At 44.7% G+C, this 20,135-nt stretch overlaps 11 non-coding genes across 11 annotated transcripts; all 11 read right to left on the bottom strand.

The window, feature by feature from the left end:
- Positions 1-310: 310 nt before the first annotated feature.
- Positions 311-382, bottom strand: TRNAT-CGU (transfer RNA threonine (anticodon CGU)). Its single transcript has one exon. It is a non-coding gene; the product is annotated as a tRNA-Thr (tRNA).
- Positions 383-1,256: 874 nt separating this feature from the next.
- Positions 1,257-1,328, bottom strand: TRNAK-CUU (transfer RNA lysine (anticodon CUU)). Its single transcript has one exon. It is a non-coding gene; the product is annotated as a tRNA-Lys (tRNA).
- Positions 1,329-2,338: 1,010 nt separating this feature from the next.
- TRNAK-CUU (transfer RNA lysine (anticodon CUU)) lies at positions 2,339-2,410 on the bottom strand. The gene has a single exon. It is a non-coding gene; the product is annotated as a tRNA-Lys (tRNA).
- Positions 2,411-8,274: 5,864 nt separating this feature from the next.
- TRNAT-CGU (transfer RNA threonine (anticodon CGU)) lies at positions 8,275-8,346 on the bottom strand. The gene has a single exon. It is a non-coding gene; the product is annotated as a tRNA-Thr (tRNA).
- An 874-nt stretch (positions 8,347-9,220) lies between these two features.
- TRNAK-CUU (transfer RNA lysine (anticodon CUU)) lies at positions 9,221-9,292 on the bottom strand. Its single transcript has one exon. It is a non-coding gene; the product is annotated as a tRNA-Lys (tRNA).
- Positions 9,293-10,295: 1,003 nt separating this feature from the next.
- On the bottom strand, positions 10,296-10,367 carry TRNAK-CUU (transfer RNA lysine (anticodon CUU)). The gene has a single exon. It is a non-coding gene; the product is annotated as a tRNA-Lys (tRNA).
- A 1,675-nt stretch (positions 10,368-12,042) lies between these two features.
- TRNAT-CGU (transfer RNA threonine (anticodon CGU)) lies at positions 12,043-12,114 on the bottom strand. Its single transcript has one exon. It is a non-coding gene; the product is annotated as a tRNA-Thr (tRNA).
- A 1,546-nt stretch (positions 12,115-13,660) lies between these two features.
- TRNAT-CGU (transfer RNA threonine (anticodon CGU)) lies at positions 13,661-13,732 on the bottom strand. The gene has a single exon. It is a non-coding gene; the product is annotated as a tRNA-Thr (tRNA).
- A 2,352-nt stretch (positions 13,733-16,084) lies between these two features.
- On the bottom strand, positions 16,085-16,156 carry TRNAT-CGU (transfer RNA threonine (anticodon CGU)). The gene has a single exon. It is a non-coding gene; the product is annotated as a tRNA-Thr (tRNA).
- A 1,546-nt stretch (positions 16,157-17,702) lies between these two features.
- On the bottom strand, positions 17,703-17,774 carry TRNAT-CGU (transfer RNA threonine (anticodon CGU)). The gene has a single exon. It is a non-coding gene; the product is annotated as a tRNA-Thr (tRNA).
- Positions 17,775-18,916: 1,142 nt separating this feature from the next.
- TRNAK-CUU (transfer RNA lysine (anticodon CUU)) lies at positions 18,917-18,988 on the bottom strand. Its single transcript has one exon. It is a non-coding gene; the product is annotated as a tRNA-Lys (tRNA).
- Between the last annotated feature and the right edge of the window lie 1,147 nt (positions 18,989-20,135).

The following is a 20,135-nucleotide window of genomic DNA, read 5'->3' as shown; positions in this document are numbered from 1 at the left end:
ACTAACTGATACCAAATAGTAAATGCTATTTGCATTAACATAGTAGAGCGTGGTTTCGATCCACGGACCTCTGGGTTATGGGCCTAGCACGCTTCCACTGCGCCACTCTGCTTACATCACCATTATATGAAAAACTAACTGATACCAAAATAGCAAATGCTATTTGCATTAACATAGCAGAGCGTGGTTTCGATCCACGGACTTCTGGGTTATGGGCCCAGCACGCTTCCACTGCGCCACTCTGCTTACACGATCATAGTATGAACAAACTAACTAATATCAAAATAGCAAATGCTATTTTGCATTAATTTAGCAGAGCGTGGTTTCGATCCACGGACCTCTGGGTTACGGGCCCAGCACGCTTCCACTGCGCCACTCTGCTTACATCACCTTTATGTGAAAAACTAACTGATACCAAAATAGCAAATGCTACTTTGCATTAACATAGCAGAGCGTGGTTTCGATCCACGGACCTCTGGGTTATGGGCCCAGCACGCTTCCACTGCTCCACTCTGCTTACATCACCATTATATGAAAAACTAACTGATACCATAATAGCAAATGCTACTTTGCATTAACATAGCAGAGCGTGGTTTCAATCCACAAACCTCTGGGTTATGGGCCCATCACGCTTCCACTGCGCCACTCTGCTTACATGATCATAGTATGAACAAACTAACTAATATCAAAATAGCAAGTGCTATTGTGCATTAATTTAGCAGAGCGTGGTTTCAATCCACGGACCTCTGGGTTATGGGCCCAGCACGCTTCCACTGCGCCACTCTGCTTACATCACCATTATGTGAAAAACTAACTGATACCAAAATAGCAAATGCTACTTTGCATTAACATAGCAGAGCGTGGTTTCGATCCACGGACCTCTGGGTTATGGGCCCAGCACGCTTCCACTGCGCCACTCTGCTTACATCACCATTATATGAAAAACTAACTGATACCATAATAGCAAAAGCTACTTTGCATTAACATAGCAGAGCGTGGTTTCAATCCACAAACCTCTGGGTTATGGGCCCAGCACGCTTCCACTGCGCCACTCTGCTTACATGATCATAGTATGAACAAACTAACTAATATCAAAATAGCAAATGATATTTTGCATTAATTTAGCAGAGCGTGGTTTCGATCCACGGACCTCTGGGTTATGGGCCCAGCACGCTTCCACTGCGCCACTCTGCTTACATCACTATTATATGAAAAACTAACTGATACCAAAATAGTAAATGCTATTTGCATTAACATAGCAGAGCGTGGTTTCGATCCACGAACCTCTGGGTTAAGGGCCCAGCACGCTTCCACTGCGCCACTCTGCTTACATCACCTTTATGTGAAAAACTAACTGATACCAAAGTAGCAAATGCTACTTTGCATTAACATAGCAGAGCGTGGTTTCGATCCACGGACCTCTGGGTTATGGGCCCAGCACGCTTCCACTGCGCCACTCTGCTTACATGATCATAGTATGAACAAACTAACTAATATCAAAATAGCAAATGCTACTTTGCATTAACATAGCAGAGCGTGGTTTCGATCCACGGACCTCTGGGTTATGGGCCCAGCACGCTTCCACTGCTCCACTCTGCTTACATCACCATTATATGAAAAACTAACTGATACCATAATAGCAAATGCTACTTTGCATTAACATAGCAGAGCGTGGTTTCAATCCACAAACCTCTGGGTTATGGGCCCAGCACGCTTCCACTGCGCCACTCTGCTTACATGATCATAGTATGAACAAACTAACTAATATCAAAATAGCAAGTGCTATTGTGCATTAATTTAGCAGAGCGTGGTTTCAATCCACGGACCTCTGGGTTATGGGCCCAGCACGCTTCCACTGCGCCACTCTGCTTACATCACCATTATGTGAAAAACTAACTGATACCAAAATAGCAAATGCTACTTTGCATTAACATAGCAGAGCGTGGTTTCGATCCACGGACCTCTGGGTTATGGGCCCAGCACGCTTCCACTGCGCCACTCTGCTTACATCACCATTATATGAAAAACTAACTGATACCATAATAGCAAAAGCTACTTTGCATTAACATAGCAGAGCGTGGTTTCAATCCACAAACCTCTGGGTTATGGGCCCAGCACGCTTCCACTGCGCCACTCTGCTTACATGATCATAGTATGAACAAACTAACTAATATCAAAATAGCAAATGATATTTTGCATTAATTTAGCAGAGCGTGGTTTCGATCCACGGACCTCTGGGTTATGGGCCCAGCACGCTTCCACTGCGCCACTCTGCTTACATCACTATTATATGAAAAACTAACTGATACCAAAATAGTAAATGCTATTTGCATTAACATAGCAGAGCGTGGTTTCGATCCACGAACCTCTGGGTTAAGGGCCCAGCACGCTTCCACTGCGCCACTCTGCTTACATCACCTTTATGTGAAAAACTAACTGATACCAAAGTAGCAAATGCTACTTTGCATTAACATAGCAGAGCGTGGTTTCGATCCACGGACCTCTGGGTTATGGGCCCAGCACGCTTCCAGTGCGCCACTCTGCTTACATGATCATAGTATGAACAAACTAACTAATATCAAAATAGCAAATGCTACTTTGCATTAACATAGCAGAGCGTGATTTCGATCCACGGACCTCTGGGTTATGGGCCCAGCACGCTTCCACTGCGCCACTCTGCATACATCACAATTATATGAAAAACTAACTGATACCATAATAGCAAATGCTACTTTGCATTAACATAGCAGAGCGTGGTTTCGATCCACGGTCCTCTGGGTTATGGGCATAGCACGCTTCCACTGCTCCACTCTGCTTACATCACCATTATATGAAAAACTAACTAATACCATAATAGGAAATGCTACTTTGCATTAACATAGCAGAGCGTGGTTTCGATCCACGGACCTCTGGGTTATGGGCCCATCACGCTTCCACTGCGCCACTCTGCTTACATCACCATAATTAGAAAAACTAACTGATTCCAAAATAGCAAATGCTACTTTGCATTAAAATAGCAAAGAGTGGTTTCGATCCACGGACCTCTGGGTTATGGGCCCAGCACGCTTCCACTGCGCCACTCTGCTTACATGATCATAGTATGAACAAACTAACTAATATCAAAATAGCAAATGCTACTTTGCATTAACATAGCAGAGCGTGGTTTCGATCCACGGACCTCTGGGTTATGGGCCCAGCACGCTTCCACTGCGCCACTCTCCATACGTCACCATTATATGGAAAACTATCTGATACCATAATAGCAAATGCTACTTTGCATTAACATAGCAGAGCGTGGTTTCAATCCACGGACCTCTGGGTTATGGGCCCAGCACGCTTCCACTGCGCCACTCTGCTTACATGATCATAGTATGAACAAACTAACTAATATCAAAATAGCAAATGCTATTTTGCATTAATTTAGCAGAGCGTGGTTTCGATCCACGGACCTCTGGGTTATGGGCCCAGCACGCTTCCACTGCGCCACTCTGCTTACATCACCATTATATGAAAAACTAACTGATACCAAAATAGTAAATGCTATTTGCATTAACATAGCAGAGCGTGGTTTCGATCCACGGACCTCTGGGTTATGGGCCCAGCACGCTTCCACTGCGCCACTCTGCTTACATCACCATTATGTGAAAAACTAATTGATACCAAAATAGCAAATGCTACTTTGCATTAACATAGCAGAGCGTGGTTTCGATCCACGGACTTCTGGGTTATGGGCCCAGCACGCTTCCACTGCTCCACTCTGCTTACATCACCATTATATGAAAAACTAACTGATACCATAATAGCAAATGCTACTTTGCATTAACATAGCAGAGCGTGGTTTCAATCCACGGACCTCTGGGTTATGGGCCCAGCACGCTTCCACTGCTCCACTCTGCTTACATCACCTTTATATGAAAAACTAACTGATACCAAAATAGCAAATGCTACTTTGCATTAACATAGCAGAGCGTGGTTTTGATCCACGGACCTCTGGGTTATGGGCCCAGCACGCTTCCACTGCGCCACTCTGCTTACATGATCATGGTATGAACAAACTAACTTATATCAAAATAGCAAGTGCTATTGTGCATTAATTTAGCAGAGCGTGGTTTCAATCCACGGACCTCTGGGTTATGGGCCCAGCACGCTTCCACTGCGCCACTCTGCTTACATCACCATTATGTGAAAAACTAACTGATACCATAATAGCAAATGCTACTTTGCATTAACATAGCAGAGCTTGGTTTCAATCCACGGACCTCTGGGTTATGGGCCCAGCACGCTTCCACTGCGTCACTCTGCTTACATGATCATAGTATGAACAAACTAACTAATATCAAAATAGCAAATGATATTTTGCATTAATTTAGCAGAGCGTGGTTTCGATCCACGGACCTCTGGGTTATGGGCCCAGCACGCTTCCACTGCGCCACTCTGCTTACATCACCATTATATGAAAAACTAACTGATACCAAAATAGTAAATGCTATTTGCATTAACATAGCAGAGCGTGGTTTCGATCCACGGACCTCTGGGTTATGGGCCCAGCACGCTTCCACTGCGCCACTCTGCTTACATCACCTTTATGTGAAAAACTAACTGATACCAAAATAGCAAATGCTATTTGCATTAACATAGCAGAGCGTGGTTTCGATCCACGGACTTCTGGGTTATGGGCCCAGCACGCTTCCACTGCTCCACTCTGCTTACATCACTTTTATATGAAAAACTAACTGATACCATAATAGCAAATGCTAATTTGCATTAACATACAGAGCGTGGTTTCAATCCACGGACCTCTGGGTTATGGGCCCAGCACGCTTCCACTGCGCCACTCTGCTTACATCACCATTATATGAAAAACTAACTGATACCAAAATAGCAAATGCTACGTTGCATACATAGCAGAGCGTGGTTTCGATCCACGGACCTCTGGGTTATGGGCCCAGCACGCTTCCACTGCGCCACTCTGCTTACATTACCATTATATGAAAAACTAACTGATACCAAAATAGCAAATGCTATTTGCATTAACATAGCAGAGCGTGGTTTCGATCCACGGACCTCTGGGTTATGGGCCCAGCACGCTTCCACTGCGCCACTCTCCATACGTCACCATTATATGGAAAACTATCTGATACCATAATAGCAAATGCTACTTTGCATTAACATAGCAGAGCGTGGTTTCAATCCACGGACCTCTGGGTTATGGGCCCAGCACGCTTCCACTGCGCCACTCTGCTTACATGATCATAGTATGAACAAACTAACTAATATCAAAATAGCAAATGCTACTTTGCATTAACATAGCAGAGCGTGGTTTCGATCCACGGACCTCTGGGTTATGGGCCCAGCACGCTTCCACTGCGCCACTCTCCATACGTCACCATTATATGGAAAACTATCTGATACCATAATAGCAAATGCTACTTTGCATTAACATAGCAGAGCGTGGTTTCAATCCACGGACCTCTGGGTTATGGGCCCAGCACGCTTCCACTGCGCCACTCTGCTTACATGATCATAGTATGAACAAACTAACTAATATCAAAATAGCAAATGCTATTTTGCATTAATTTAGCAGAGCGTGGTTTCGATCCACGGACCTCTGGGTTATGGGCCCAGCACGCTTCCACTGCGCCACTCTGCTTACATCACCATTATATGAAAAACTAACTGATACCAAAATAGTAAATGCTATTTGCATTAACATAGCAGAGCGTGGTTTCGATCCACGGACCTCTGGGTTATGGGCCCAGCACGCTTCCACTGCGCCACTCTGCTTACATCACCATTATGTGAAAAACTAATTGATACCAAAATAGCAAATGCTACTTTGCATTAACATAGCAGAGCGTGGTTTCGATCCACGGACTTCTGGGTTATGGGCCCAGCACGCTTCCACTGCTCCACTCTGCTTACATCACCATTATATGAAAAACTAACTGATACCATAATAGCAAATGCTACTTTGCATTAACATAGCAGAGCGTGGTTTCAATCCACGGACCTCTGGGTTATGGGCCCAGCACGCTTCCACTGCTCCACTCTGCTTACATCACCTTTATATGAAAAACTAACTGATACCAAAATAGCAAATGCTACTTTGCATTAACATAGCAGAGCGTGGTTTTGATCCACGGACCTCTGGGTTATGGGCCCAGCACGCTTCCACTGCGCCACTCTGCTTACATGATCATGGTATGAACAAACTAACTTATATCAAAATAGCAAGTGCTATTGTGCATTAATTTAGCAGAGCGTGGTTTCAATCCACGGACCTCTGGGTTATGGGCCCAGCACGCTTCCACTGCGCCACTCTGCTTACATCACCATTATGTGAAAAACTAACTGATACCATAATAGCAAATGCTACTTTGCATTAACATAGCAGAGCTTGGTTTCAATCCACGGACCTCTGGGTTATGGGCCCAGCACGCTTCCACTGCGTCACTCTGCTTACATGATCATAGTATGAACAAACTAACTAATATCAAAATAGCAAATGATATTTTGCATTAATTTAGCAGAGCGTGGTTTCGATCCACGGACCTCTGGGTTATGGGCCCAGCACGCTTCCACTGCGCCACTCTGCTTACATCACCATTATATGAAAAACTAACTGATACCAAAATAGTAAATGCTATTTGCATTAACATAGCAGAGCGTGGTTTCGATCCACGGACCTCTGGGTTATGGGCCCAGCACGCTTCCACTGCGCCACTCTGCTTACATCACCTTTATGTGAAAAACTAACTGATACCAAAATAGCAAATGCTATTTGCATTAACATAGCAGAGCGTGGTTTCGATCCACGGACTTCTGGGTTATGGGCCCAGCACGCTTCCACTGCTCCACTCTGCTTACATCACTTTTATATGAAAAACTAACTGATACCATAATAGCAAATGCTAATTTGCATTAACATACAGAGCGTGGTTTCAATCCACGGACCTCTGGGTTATGGGCCCAGCACGCTTCCACTGCGCCACTCTGCTTACATCACCATTATATGAAAAACTAACTGATACCAAAATAGCAAATGCTACGTTGCATACATAGCAGAGCGTGGTTTCGATCCACGGACCTCTGGGTTATGGGCCCAGCACGCTTCCACTGCGCCACTCTGCTTACATTACCATTATATGAAAAACTAACTGATACCAAAATAGCAAATGCTATTTGCATTAACATAGCAGAGCGTGGTTTCGATCCACGGACCTCTGGGTTATGGGCCCAGCACGTTTCCGCTGCGCCACTCTGCTTACATAATCATAGTATGAACAAACTAACTAATATCAAAATAGCAAATGCTATTTTGCATTAATTTAGCAGAGCGTGGTTTCGATCCATGGACCTCTGGGTTATGGGCCCAGCACGCTTCCACTGCGCCACTCTGCTTACATGATCATGGTATGAACAAACTAACTTATATCAAAATAGCAAGTGCTATTGTGCATTAATTTAGCAGAGCGTGGTTTCAATCCATGGACCTCTGGGTTATGGGCCCAGCACGCTTCCACTGCGCCACTCTGCTTACATCACCATTATGTGAAAAACTAACTAATACCAAAATAGCAAATGCTACTTTGCATTAACATAGCAGAGCGTGGTTTCGATCCACGGACCTCTGGGTTATGGGCCCAGCACGCTTCCACTGCTCCGCTCTGCTTACATCACCATTATATGAAAAACTAACTGATACCATAATAGCAAATGCTACTTTGCATTAACATAGCAGAGCGTGGTTTCAATCCACAAACCTCTGGGTTATGGGCCCAGCACGCTTCCACTGCGCCACTCTGCTTACATGATCATAGTATGAACAAACTAACTAATATCAAAATAGCAAATAATATTTTGCATTAATTTAGCAGAGCGTGGTTTCGATCCACGGACCTCTGGGTTATGGGCCCAGCACGCTTCCACTGCGCCACTCTGCTTACACCACCATTTTATGAAAAACTAACTGATACCAAATAGTAAATGCTATTTGCATTAACATAGCAGAGCGTGGTTTCGATCCACGGACCTCTGGGTTATGGGCCTAGCACGCTTCCACTGCGCCACTCTGCTTACATCACCATTATATGAAAAACTAACTGATACCAAAATAGCAAATGCTATTTGCATTAACATAGCAGAGCGTGGTTTCGATCCACGGACTTCTGGGTTATGGGCCCAGCACGCTTCCACTGCGCCACTCTGCTTACACGATCATAGTATGAACAAACTAACTAATATCAAAATAGCAAATGCTATTTTGCATTAATTTAGCAGAGCGTGGTTTCGATCCACGGACCTCTGGGTTACGGGCCCAGCACGCTTCCACTGCGCCACTCTGCTTACATCACCTTTATGTGAAAAACTAACTGATACCAAAATAGCAAATGCTACTTTGCATTAACATAGCAGAGCGTGGTTTCGATCCACGGACCTCTGGGTTATGGGCCCAGCACGCTTCCACTGCTCCACTCTGCTTACATCACCATTATATGAAAAACTAACTGATACCATAATAGCAAATGCTACTTTGCATTAACATAGCAGAGCGTGGTTTCAATCCACAAACCTCTGGGTTATGGGCCCAGCACGCTTCCACTGCGCCACTCTGCTTACATGATCATAGTATGAACAAACTAACTAATATCAAAATAGCAAGTGCTATTGTGCATTAATTTAGCAGAGCGTGGTTTCAATCCACGGACCTCTGGGTTATGGGCCCAGCACGCTTCCACTGCGCCACTCTGCTTACATCACCATTATGTGAAAAACTAACTGATACCAAAATAGCAAATGCTACTTTGCATTAACATAGCAGAGCGTGGTTTCGATCCACGGACCTCTGGGTTATGGGCCCAGCACGCTTCCACTGCGCCACTCTGCTTACATCACCATTATATGAAAAACTAACTGATACCATAATAGCAAAAGCTACTTTGCATTAACATAGCAGAGCGTGGTTTCAATCCACAAACCTCTGGGTTATGGGCCCAGCACGCTTCCACTGCGCCACTCTGCTTACATGATCATAGTATGAACAAACTAACTAATATCAAAATAGCAAATGATATTTTGCATTAATTTAGCAGAGCGTGGTTTCGATCCACGGACCTCTGGGTTATGGGCCCAGCACGCTTCCACTGCGCCACTCTGCTTACATCACTATTATATGAAAAACTAACTGATACCAAAATAGTAAATGCTATTTGCATTAACATAGCAGAGCGTGGTTTCGATCCACGAACCTCTGGGTTAAGGGCCCAGCACGCTTCCACTGCGCCACTCTGCTTACATCACCTTTATGTGAAAAACTAACTGATACCAAAGTAGCAAATGCTACTTTGCATTAACATAGCAGAGCGTGGTTTCGATCCACGGACTTCTGGGTTATGGGCCCAGCACGCTTCCACTGCTCCACTCTGCTTACATCACCTTTATATGAAAAACTAACTGATACCATAATAGCAAATGCTACTTTGCATTAACATACAGAGCGTGGTTTCAATCCACGGACCTCTGGGTTATGGGCCCAGCACGCTTCCACTGCGCCACTCTGCTTACATCACCATTATATGAAAAACCAACTGATACCAAAATAGCAAATGGTACGTTGCATACATAGCAGAGCGTGGTTTCGATCCACGGACCTCTGGGTTATGGGCCCAGCACGCTTCCACTGCGCCACTCTGCTTACATCACCATTATATGAAAAACTAACTGATACCAAAATAGCAAATGCTATTTGCATTAACATAGCAGAGCGTGGTTTCGATCCACGGACCTCTGGGTTATGGGCCCAGCACGCTTCCACTGCGCCACTCTGCTTACATCACCATTATGTGAAAAACTAACTGATACCAAAATAGCAAATGCTACTTTGCATTAACATAGCAGAGCGTGGTTTCGATCCACGGACCTCTGGGTTATGGGCCCAGCACGCTTCCACTGCGCCACTCTGCTTACATCACCATTATATGAAAAACTAACTGATACCATAATAGCAAATGCTACTTTGCATTAACATAGCAGAGCGTGGTTTCAATCCACAAACCTCTGGGTTATGGGCCCAGCACGCTTCCACTGCGCCACTCTGCTTACATGATCATAGTATGAACAAACTAACTAATATCAAAATAGCAAAGATATTTTGCATTAATTTAGCAGAGCGTGGTTTCGATCCACGGACCTCTGGGTTATGGGCCCAGCACGCTTCCACTGCGCCACTCTGCTTACATCACTATTATATGAAAAACTAACTGATACCAAAATAGTAAATGCTATTTGCATTAACATAGCAGAGCGTGGTTTCGATCCACGAACCTCTGGGTTAAGGGCCCAGCACGCTTCCACTGCGCCACTCTGCTTACATCACCTTTATGTGAAAAACTAACTGATACCAAAGTAGCAAATGCTACTTTGCATTAACATAGCAGAGCGTGGTTTCGATCCACGGACTTCTGGGTTATGGGCCCAGCACGCTTCCACTGCTCCACTCTGCTTACATCACCTTTATATGAAAAACTAACTGATACCATAATAGCAAATGCTACTTTGCATTAACATACAGAGCGTGGTTTCAATCCACGGACCTCTGGGTTATGGGCCCAGCACGCTTCCACTGCGCCACTCTGCTTACATCACCATTATATGAAAAACCAACTGATACCAAAATAGCAAATGCTACGTTGCATACATAGCAGAGCGTGGTTTCGATCCACGGACCTCTGGGTTATGGGCCCAGCACGCTTCCACTGCGCCACTCTGCTTACATCACCATTATATGAAAAACTAACTGATACCAAAATAGCAAATGCTATTTGCATTAACATAGCAGAGCGTGGTTTCGATCCACGGACCTCTGGGTTATGGGCCCAGCACGCTTCCACTGCGCCACTCTGCTTACATCACCATTATGTGTAAAACTAACTGATACCATAATAGCAAATGCTACTTTGCATTAACATAGCAGAGCGTGGTTTCAATCCACGGACCTCTGGGTTATGGGCCCAGCACGCTTCCACTGCGCCACTCTGCTTGCATGATCATAGTATGAACAAACTAACTAATATCAAAATAGCAAATGCTATTTTGCATTAATTTAGCAGAGCGTGGTTTCGATCCACGGACCTCTGGGTTATGGGCCCAGCACGCTTCCACTGCGCCACTCTGCTTACATCACCATTATATGAAAAACTAACTGATACCATAATAGCAAATGCTATTTGCATTAACATAGCAGAGCGTGGTTTCGATCGACGGACCTCTGGGTTATGGGCCCAGCACGCTTCCACTGCGCCACTCTGCTTACATCACCATTATATGAAAAACTAACTGATACCAAAATAGTAAATGCTATTTGCATTAACATAGCAGAGCGTGGTTTCGATCCACGGACCTCTGGGTTATGGGCCCAGCACGCTTCCACTGCGCCACTCTGCTTACATCACCTTTATGTGAAAAACTAACTGATACCAAAATAGCAAATGCTACTTTGCATTAACAAAGCAGAGCGTGGTTTCGATCCACGGACTTCTGGGTTATGGGCCCAGCACGCTTCCACTGCTCCACTCTGCTTACATCACCTTTATATGAAAAACTAACTGATACCATAATAGCAAATGCTACTTTGCATTAACATACAGAGCGTGGTTTCAATCCACGGACCTCTGGGTTATGGGCCCAGCACGCTTCCACTGCGCCACTCTGCTTACATCACCATTATATGAAAAACTAACTGATACCAAAATAGCAAATGCTACGTTGCATACATAGCAGAGCGTGGTTTCGATCCACGGACCTCTGGGTTATGGGCCCAGCACGCTTCCACTGCGCCACTCTGCTTACATCACCATTATTTGAAAAACTAACTGATACCAAAATAGCAAATGCTATTTGCATTAACATAGCAGAGCGTGGTTTCGATCCACGGACCTCTGGGTTATGGGCCCAGCACGCTTCCACTGCGCCACTCTGCTTACACGATCATAGTATGAACAAACTAACTAATATCAAAATAGCAAATGCTATTTTGCATTAATTTAGCAGAGCGTGGTTTCGATCCACGGACCTCTGGGTTACGGGCCCAGCACGCTTCCACTGCGCCACTCTGCTTACATCACCTTTATGTGAAAAACTAACTGATACCAAAATAGCAAATGCTACTTTGCATTAACATAGCAGAGCGTGGTTTCGATCCACGGACCTCTGGGTTATGGGCCCAGCACGCTTCCACTGCTCCACTCTGCTTACATCACCATTATATGAAAAACTAACTGATACCATAATAGCAAATGCTACTTTGCATTAACATAGCAGAGCGTGGTTTCAATCCACAAACCTCTGGGTTATGGGCCCAGCACGCTTCCACTGCTCCACTCTGCTTACATCACCATTATATGAAAAACTAACTGATACCATAATAGCAAATGCTACTTTGCATTAACATAGCAGAGCGTGGTTTCAATCCACAAACCTCTGGGTTATGGGCCCAGCACGCTTCCACTGCGCCACTCTGCTTACATGATCATAGTATGAACAAACTAACTAATATCAAAATAGCAAATGATATTTTGCATTAATTTAGCAGAGCGTGGTTTCGATCCACGGACTTCTGGGTTATGGGCCCAGCACGCTTCCACTGCTCCACTCTGCTTACATCACCTTTATATGAAAAACTAACTGATACCATAATAGCAAATGCTACTTTGCATTAACATACAGAGCGTGGTTTCGATCCACGGACCTCTGGGTTATGGGCCCAGCACGCTTCCACTGCGCCACTCTGCTTACATCACCATTATGTGAAAAACTAACTGATACCAAAATAGCAAATGCTACTTTGCATTAACATAGCAGAGCGTGGTTTCGATCCACGGACTTCTGGGTTATGGGCCCAGCACGCTTCCACTGCGCCACTCTGCTTACATCACCTTTATATGAAAAACTAACTGATACCAAAATAGCAAATGCTACTTTGCATTAACATAGCAGAGCGTGGTTTTGATCCACGGACCTCTGGGTTATGGGCCCAGCACGCTTCCACTGCGCCACTCTGCTTACATGATCATGGTATGAACAAACTAACTTATATCAAAATAGCAAGTGCTATTGTGCATTAATTTAGCAGAGCGTGGTTTCAATCCACGGACCTCTGGGTTATGGGCCCAGCACGCTTCCACTGCGCCACTCTGCTTACATCACCATTATGTGAAAAACTAACTGATACCATAATAGCAAATGCTACTTTGCATTAACATACAGAGCGTGGTTTCAATCCACGGACCTCTGGGTTATGGGCCCAGCACGCTTCCACTGCGCCACTCTGCTTACATCACCATTATATGAAAAACTAACTGATACCAAAATAGCAAATGCTACGTTGCATACATAGCAGAGCGTGGTTTCGATCCACGGACCTCTGGGTTATGGGCCCAGCACGCTTCCACTGCGCCACTCTGCTTACATCACCATTATTTGAAAAACTAACTGATACCAAAATAGCAAATGCTATTTGCATTAACATAGCAGAGCGTGGTTTCGATCCACGGACCTCTGGGTTATGGGCCCAGCACGCTTCCACTGCGCCACTCTGCTTACACGATCATAGTATGAACAAACTAACTAATATCAAAATAGCAAATGCTATTTTGCATTAATTTAGCAGAGCGTGGTTTCGATCCACGGACCTCTGGGTTACGGGCCCAGCACGCTTCCACTGCGCCACTCTGCTTACATCACCTTTATGTGAAAAACTAACTGATACCAAAATAGCAAATGCTACTTTGCATTAACATAGCAGAGCGTGGTTTCGATCCACGGACCTCTGGGTTATGGGCCCAGCACGCTTCCACTGCTCCACTCTGCTTACATCACCATTATATGAAAAACTAACTGATACCATAATAGCAAATGCTACTTTGCATTAACATAGCAGAGCGTGGTTTCAATCCACAAACCTCTGGGTTATGGGCCCAGCACGCTTCCACTGCGCCACTCTGCTTACATGATCATAGTATGAACAAACTAACTAATATCAAAATAGCAAATGATATTTTGCATTAATTTAGCAGAGCGTGGTTTCGATCCACGGACTTCTGGGTTATGGGCCCAGCACGCTTCCACTGCTCCACTCTGCTTACATCACCTTTATATGAAAAACTAACTGATACCATAATAGCAAATGCTACTTTGCATTAACATACAGAGCGTGGTTTCGATCCACGGACCTCTGGGTTATGGGCCCAGCACGCTTCCACTTTGCCACTCTGCTTACATCACCATTATGTGAAAAACTAACTGATACCAAAATAGCAAATGCTACTTTGCATTAACATAGCAGAGCGTGGTTTCGATCCACGGACTTCTGGGTTATGGGCCCAGCACGCTTCCACTGCTCCACTCTGCTTACATCACCATTATATGAAAAACTAACTGATACCATAATAGCAAATGCTACTTTGCATTAACATAACAGAGCGTGGTTTCAATCCACGGACCTCTGGGTTATGGGCCCAGCACGCTTCCACTGCTCCACTCTGCTTACATCACCTTTATATGAAAAACTAACTGATACCAAAATAGCAAATGCTACTTTGCATTAACATAGCAGAGCGTGGTTTTGATCCACGGACCTCTGGGTTATGGGCCCAGCACGCTTCCACTGCGCCACTCTGCTTACATCACCATTATGTGAAAAACTAACTGATACCAAAATAGCAAATGCTACTTTGCATTAACATACAGAGCGTGGTTTCAATCCACGGACCTCTGGGTTATGGGCCCAGCACGCTTCCACTGCGCCACTCTGCTTACATCACCATTATATGAAAAACTAACTGATACCAAAATAGCAAATGCTATTTGCATTAACATAGCAGAGCGTGGTTTCGATCCACGGACCTCTGGGTTATGGGCCCAGCACGCTTCCACTGCGCCACTCTGCTTACATCACCATTATGTGAAAAACTAACTGATACCATAATAGCAAATGCTACTTTGCATTAACATAGCAGAGCGTGGTTTCAATCCACGGACCTCTGGGTTATGGGCCCAGCACGCTTCCACTGCGCCACTCTGCTTACATGATCATAGTATGAACAAACTAACTAATATCAAAATAGCAAATGCTATTTTGCATTAATTTAGCAGAGCGTGGTTTCGATCCACGGTCCTCTGGGTTATGGGCCCAGCACGCTTCCACTCCGCCACTCTGCTTACATCACCATTATATGAAAAACTAACTGATACCATAATAGCAAATGCTATTTGCATTAACATAGCAGAGCGTGGTTTCGATCCACGGACCTCTGGGTTATGGGCCCAGCACGCTTCCACTGCGCCACTCTGCTTACATCACCATTATATGAAAAACTAACTGATACCAAAATAGTAAATGCTATTTGCATTAACATAGCAGAGCGTGGTTTCGATCCACGGACCTCTGGGTTATGGGCCCAGCACGCTTCCACTGCGCCACTCTGCTTACATCACCTTTATGTGAAAAACTAACTGATACCAAAATAGCAAATGCTACTTTGCATTAACAAAGCAGAGCGTGGTTTCGATCCACGGACTTCTGGGTTATGGGCCCAGCACGCTTCCACTGCTCCACTCTGCTTACATCACCTTTATATGAAAAACTAACTGATACCATAATAGCAAATGCTACTTTGCATTAACATACAGAGCGTGGTTTCAATCCACGGACCTCTGGGTTATGGGCCCAGCACGCTTCCACTGCGCCACTCTGCTTACATCACCATTATATGAAAAACTAACTGATACCAAAATAGCAAATGCTACGTTGCATACATAGCAGAGCGTGGTTTCGATCCACGGACCTCTGGGTTATGGGCCCAGCACGCTTCCACTGCGCCACTCTGCTTACATCACCATTATTTGAAAAACTAACTGATACCAAAATAGCAAATGCTATTTGCATTAACATAGCAGAGCGTGGTTTCGATCCACGGACCTCTGGGTTATGGGCCCAGCACGCTTCCACTGCGCCACTCTGCTTACACGATCATAGTATGAACAAACTAACTAATATCAAAATAGCAAATGCTATTTTGCATTAATTTAGCAGAGCGTGGTTTCGATCCACGGACCTCTGGGTTACGGGCCCAGCACGCTTCCACTGCGCCACTCTGCTTACATCACCTTTATGTGAAAAACTAACTGATACCAAAATAGCAAATGCTACTTTGCATTAACATAGCAGAGCGTGGTTTCGATCCACGGACCTCTGGGTTATGGGCCCAGCACGCTTCCACTGCTCCACTCTGCTTACATCACCATTATATGAAAAACTAACTGATACCATAATAGCAAATGCTACTTTGCATTAACATAGCAGAGCGTGGTTTCAATCCACAAACCTCTGGGTTATGGGCCCAGCACGCTTCCACTGCTCCACTCTGCTTACATCACCATTATATGAAAAACTAACTGATACCATAATAGCAAATGCTACTTTGCATTAACATAGCAGAGCGTGGTTTCAATCCACAAACCTCTGGGTTATGGGCCCAGCACGCTTCCACTGCGCCACTCTGCTTACATGATCATAGTATGAACAAACTAACTAATATCAAAATAGCAAATGATATTTTGCATTAATTTAGCAGAGCGTGGTTTCGATCCACGGACTTCTGGGTTATGGGCCCAGCACGCTTCCACTGCTCCACTCTGCTTACATCACCTTTATATGAAAAACTAACTGATACCATAATAGCAAATGCTACTTTGCATTAACATACAGAGCGTGGTTTCGATCCACGGACCTCTGGGTTATGGGCCCAGCACGCTTCCACTGCGCCACTCTGCTTACATCACCATTATGTGAAAAACTAACTGATACCAAAATAGCAAATGCTACTTTGCATTAACATAGCAGAGCGTGGTTTCGATCCACGGACTTCTGGGTTATGGGCCCAGCACGCTTCCACTGCGCCACTCTGCTTACATCACCTTTATATGAAAAACTAACTGATACCAAAATAGCAAATGCTACTTTGCATTAACATAGCAGAGCGTGGTTTTGATCCACGGACCTCTGGGTTATGGGCCCAGCACGCTTCCACTGCGCCACTCTGCTTACATGATCATGGTATGAACAAACTAACTTATATCAAAATAGCAAGTGCTATTGTGCATTAATTTAGCAGAGCGTGGTTTCAATCCACGGACCTCTGGGTTATGGGCCCAGCACGCTTCCACTGCGCCACTCTGCTTACATCACCATTATGTGAAAAACTAACTGATACCATAATAGCAAATGCTACTTTGCATTAACATACAGAGCGTGGTTTCAATCCACGGACCTCTGGGTTATGGGCCCAGCACGCTTCCACTGCGCCACTCTGCTTACATCACCATTATATGAAAAACTAACTGATACCAAAATAGCAAATGCTACGTTGCATACATAGCAGAGCGTGGTTTCGATCCACGGACCTCTGGGTTATGGGCCCAGCACGCTTCCACTGCGCCACTCTGCTTACATCACCATTATTTGAAAAACTAACTGATACCAAAATAGCAAATGCTATTTGCATTAACATAGCAGAGCGTGGTTTCGATCCACGGACCTCTGGGTTATGGGCCCAGCACGCTTCCACTGCGCCACTCTGCTTACACGATCATAGTATGAACAAACTAACTAATATCAAAATAGCAAATGCTATTTTGCATTAATTTAGCAGAGCGTGGTTTCGATCCACGGACCTCTGGGTTACGGGCCCAGCACGCTTCCACTGCGCCACTCTGCTTACATCACCTTTATGTGAAAAACTAACTGATACCAAAATAGCAAATGCTACTTTGCATTAACATAGCAGAGCGTGGTTTCGATCCACGGACCTCTGGGTTATGGGCCCAGCACGCTTCCACTGCTCCACTCTGCTTACATCACCATTATATGAAAAACTAACTGATACCATAATAGCAAATGCTACTTTGCATTAACATAGCAGAGCGTGGTTTCAATCCACAAACCTCTGGGTTATGGGCCCAGCACGCTTCCACTGCGCCACTCTGCTTACATGATCATAGTATGAACAAACTAACTAATATCAAAATAGCAAATGATATTTTGCATTAATTTAGCAGAGCGTGGTTTCGATCCACGGACTTCTGGGTTATGGGCCCAGCACGCTTCCACTGCTCCACTCTGCTTACATCACCTTTATATGAAAAACTAACTGATACCATAATAGCAAATGCTACTTTGCATTAACATACAGAGCGTGGTTTCGATCCACGGACCTCTGGGTTATGGGCCCAGCACGCTTCCACTGTGCCACTCTGCTTACATCACCATTATGTGAAAAACTAACTGATACCAAAATAGCAAATGCTACTTTGCATTAACATAGCAGAGCGTGGTTTCGATCCACGGACTTCTGGGTTATGGGCCCAGCACGCTTCCACTGCTCCACTCTGCTTCCATCACCATTATATGAAAAACTAACTGATACCATAATAGCAAATGCTACTTTGCATTAACATAACAGAGCGTGGTTTCAATCCACGGACCTCTGGGTTATGGGCCCAGCACGCTTCCACTGCTCCACTCTGCTTACATCACCTTTATATGAAAAACTAACTGATACCAAAATAGCAAATGCTACTTTGCATTAACATAGCAGAGCGTGGTTTTGATCCACGGACCTCTGGGTTATGGGCCCAGCACGCTTCCACTGCGCCACTCTGCTTACATCACCATTATGTGAAAAACTAACTGATACCAAAATAGCAAATGCTACTTTGCATTAACATAGCAGAGCGTGGTTTCGATCCACGGACCTCTGGGTTATGGGCCCAGCACGCTTCCACTGCGCCACTCTGCTTACATCACTATTATATGAAAAACTAACTGATACCAAAATAGTAAATGCTATTTGCATTAACATAGCAGAGCGTGGTTTCGATCCACGAACCTCTGGGTTAAGGGCCCAGCACGCTTCCACTGCGCCACTCTGCTTACATCACCTTTATGTGAAAAACTAACTGATACCAAAGTAGCAAATGCTACTTTGCATTAACATAGCAGAGCGTGGTTTCGATCCACGGACTTCTGGGTTATGGGCCCAGCACGCTTCCACTGCTCCACTCTGCTTACATCACCTTTATATGAAAAACTAACTGATACCATAATAGCAAATGCTACTTTGCATTAACATACAGAGCGTGGTTTCAATCCACGGACCTCTGGGTTATGGGCCCAGCACGCTTCCACTGCGCCACTCTGCTTACATCACCATTATATGAAAAACTAACTGATACCAAAATAGCAAATGCTATTTGCATTAACATAGCAGAGCGTGGTTTCGATCCACGGACCTCTGGGTTATGGGCCCAGCACGCTTCCACTGCGCCACTCTGCTTACATCACCATTATGTGAAAAACTAACTGATACCATAATAGCAAATGCTACTTTGCATTAACATAGCAGAGCGTGGTTTCAATCCACGGACCTCTGGGTTATGGGCCCAGCACGCTTCCACTGCGCCACTCTGCTTACATGATCATAGTATGAACAAACTAACTAATATCAAAATAGCAAATGCTATTTTGCATTAATTTAGCAGAGCGTGGTTTCGATCCACGGTCCTCTGGGTTATGGGCCCAGCACGCTTCCACTCCGCCACTCTGCTTACATCACCATTATATGAAAAACTAACTGATACCATAATAGCAAATGCTATTTGCATTAACATAGCAGAGCGTGGTTTCGATCCACGGACCTCTGGGTTATGGGCCCAGCACGCTTCCACTGCGCCACTCTGCTTACATCACCATTATATGAAAAACTAACTGATACCAAAATAGTAAATGCTATTTGCATTAACATAGCAGAGCGTGGTTTCGATCCACGGACCTCTGGGTTATGGGCCCAGCACGCTTCCACTGCGCCACTCTGCTTACATCACCTTTATGTGAAAAACTAACTGATACCAAAATAGCAAATGCTACTTTGCATTAACATAGCAGAGCGTGGTTTCGATCCACGGACTTCTGGGTTATGGGCCCAGCACGCTTCCACTGCTCCACTCTGCTTACATCACCTTTATATGAAAAACTAACTGATACCATAATAGCAAATGCTACTTTGCATTAACATACAGAG

Source organism: Phalangium opilio, unplaced genomic scaffold (genome assembly GCF_054372755.1).
Source record: "Phalangium opilio isolate 3A_F unplaced genomic scaffold, DU_Popi_V2 ptg000194l_1, whole genome shotgun sequence".
Lineage (NCBI taxonomy): Eukaryota > Metazoa > Arthropoda > Arachnida > Opiliones > Phalangiidae > Phalangium > Phalangium opilio.
This window is presented reverse-complemented; position numbering and strand designations above follow the sequence as displayed.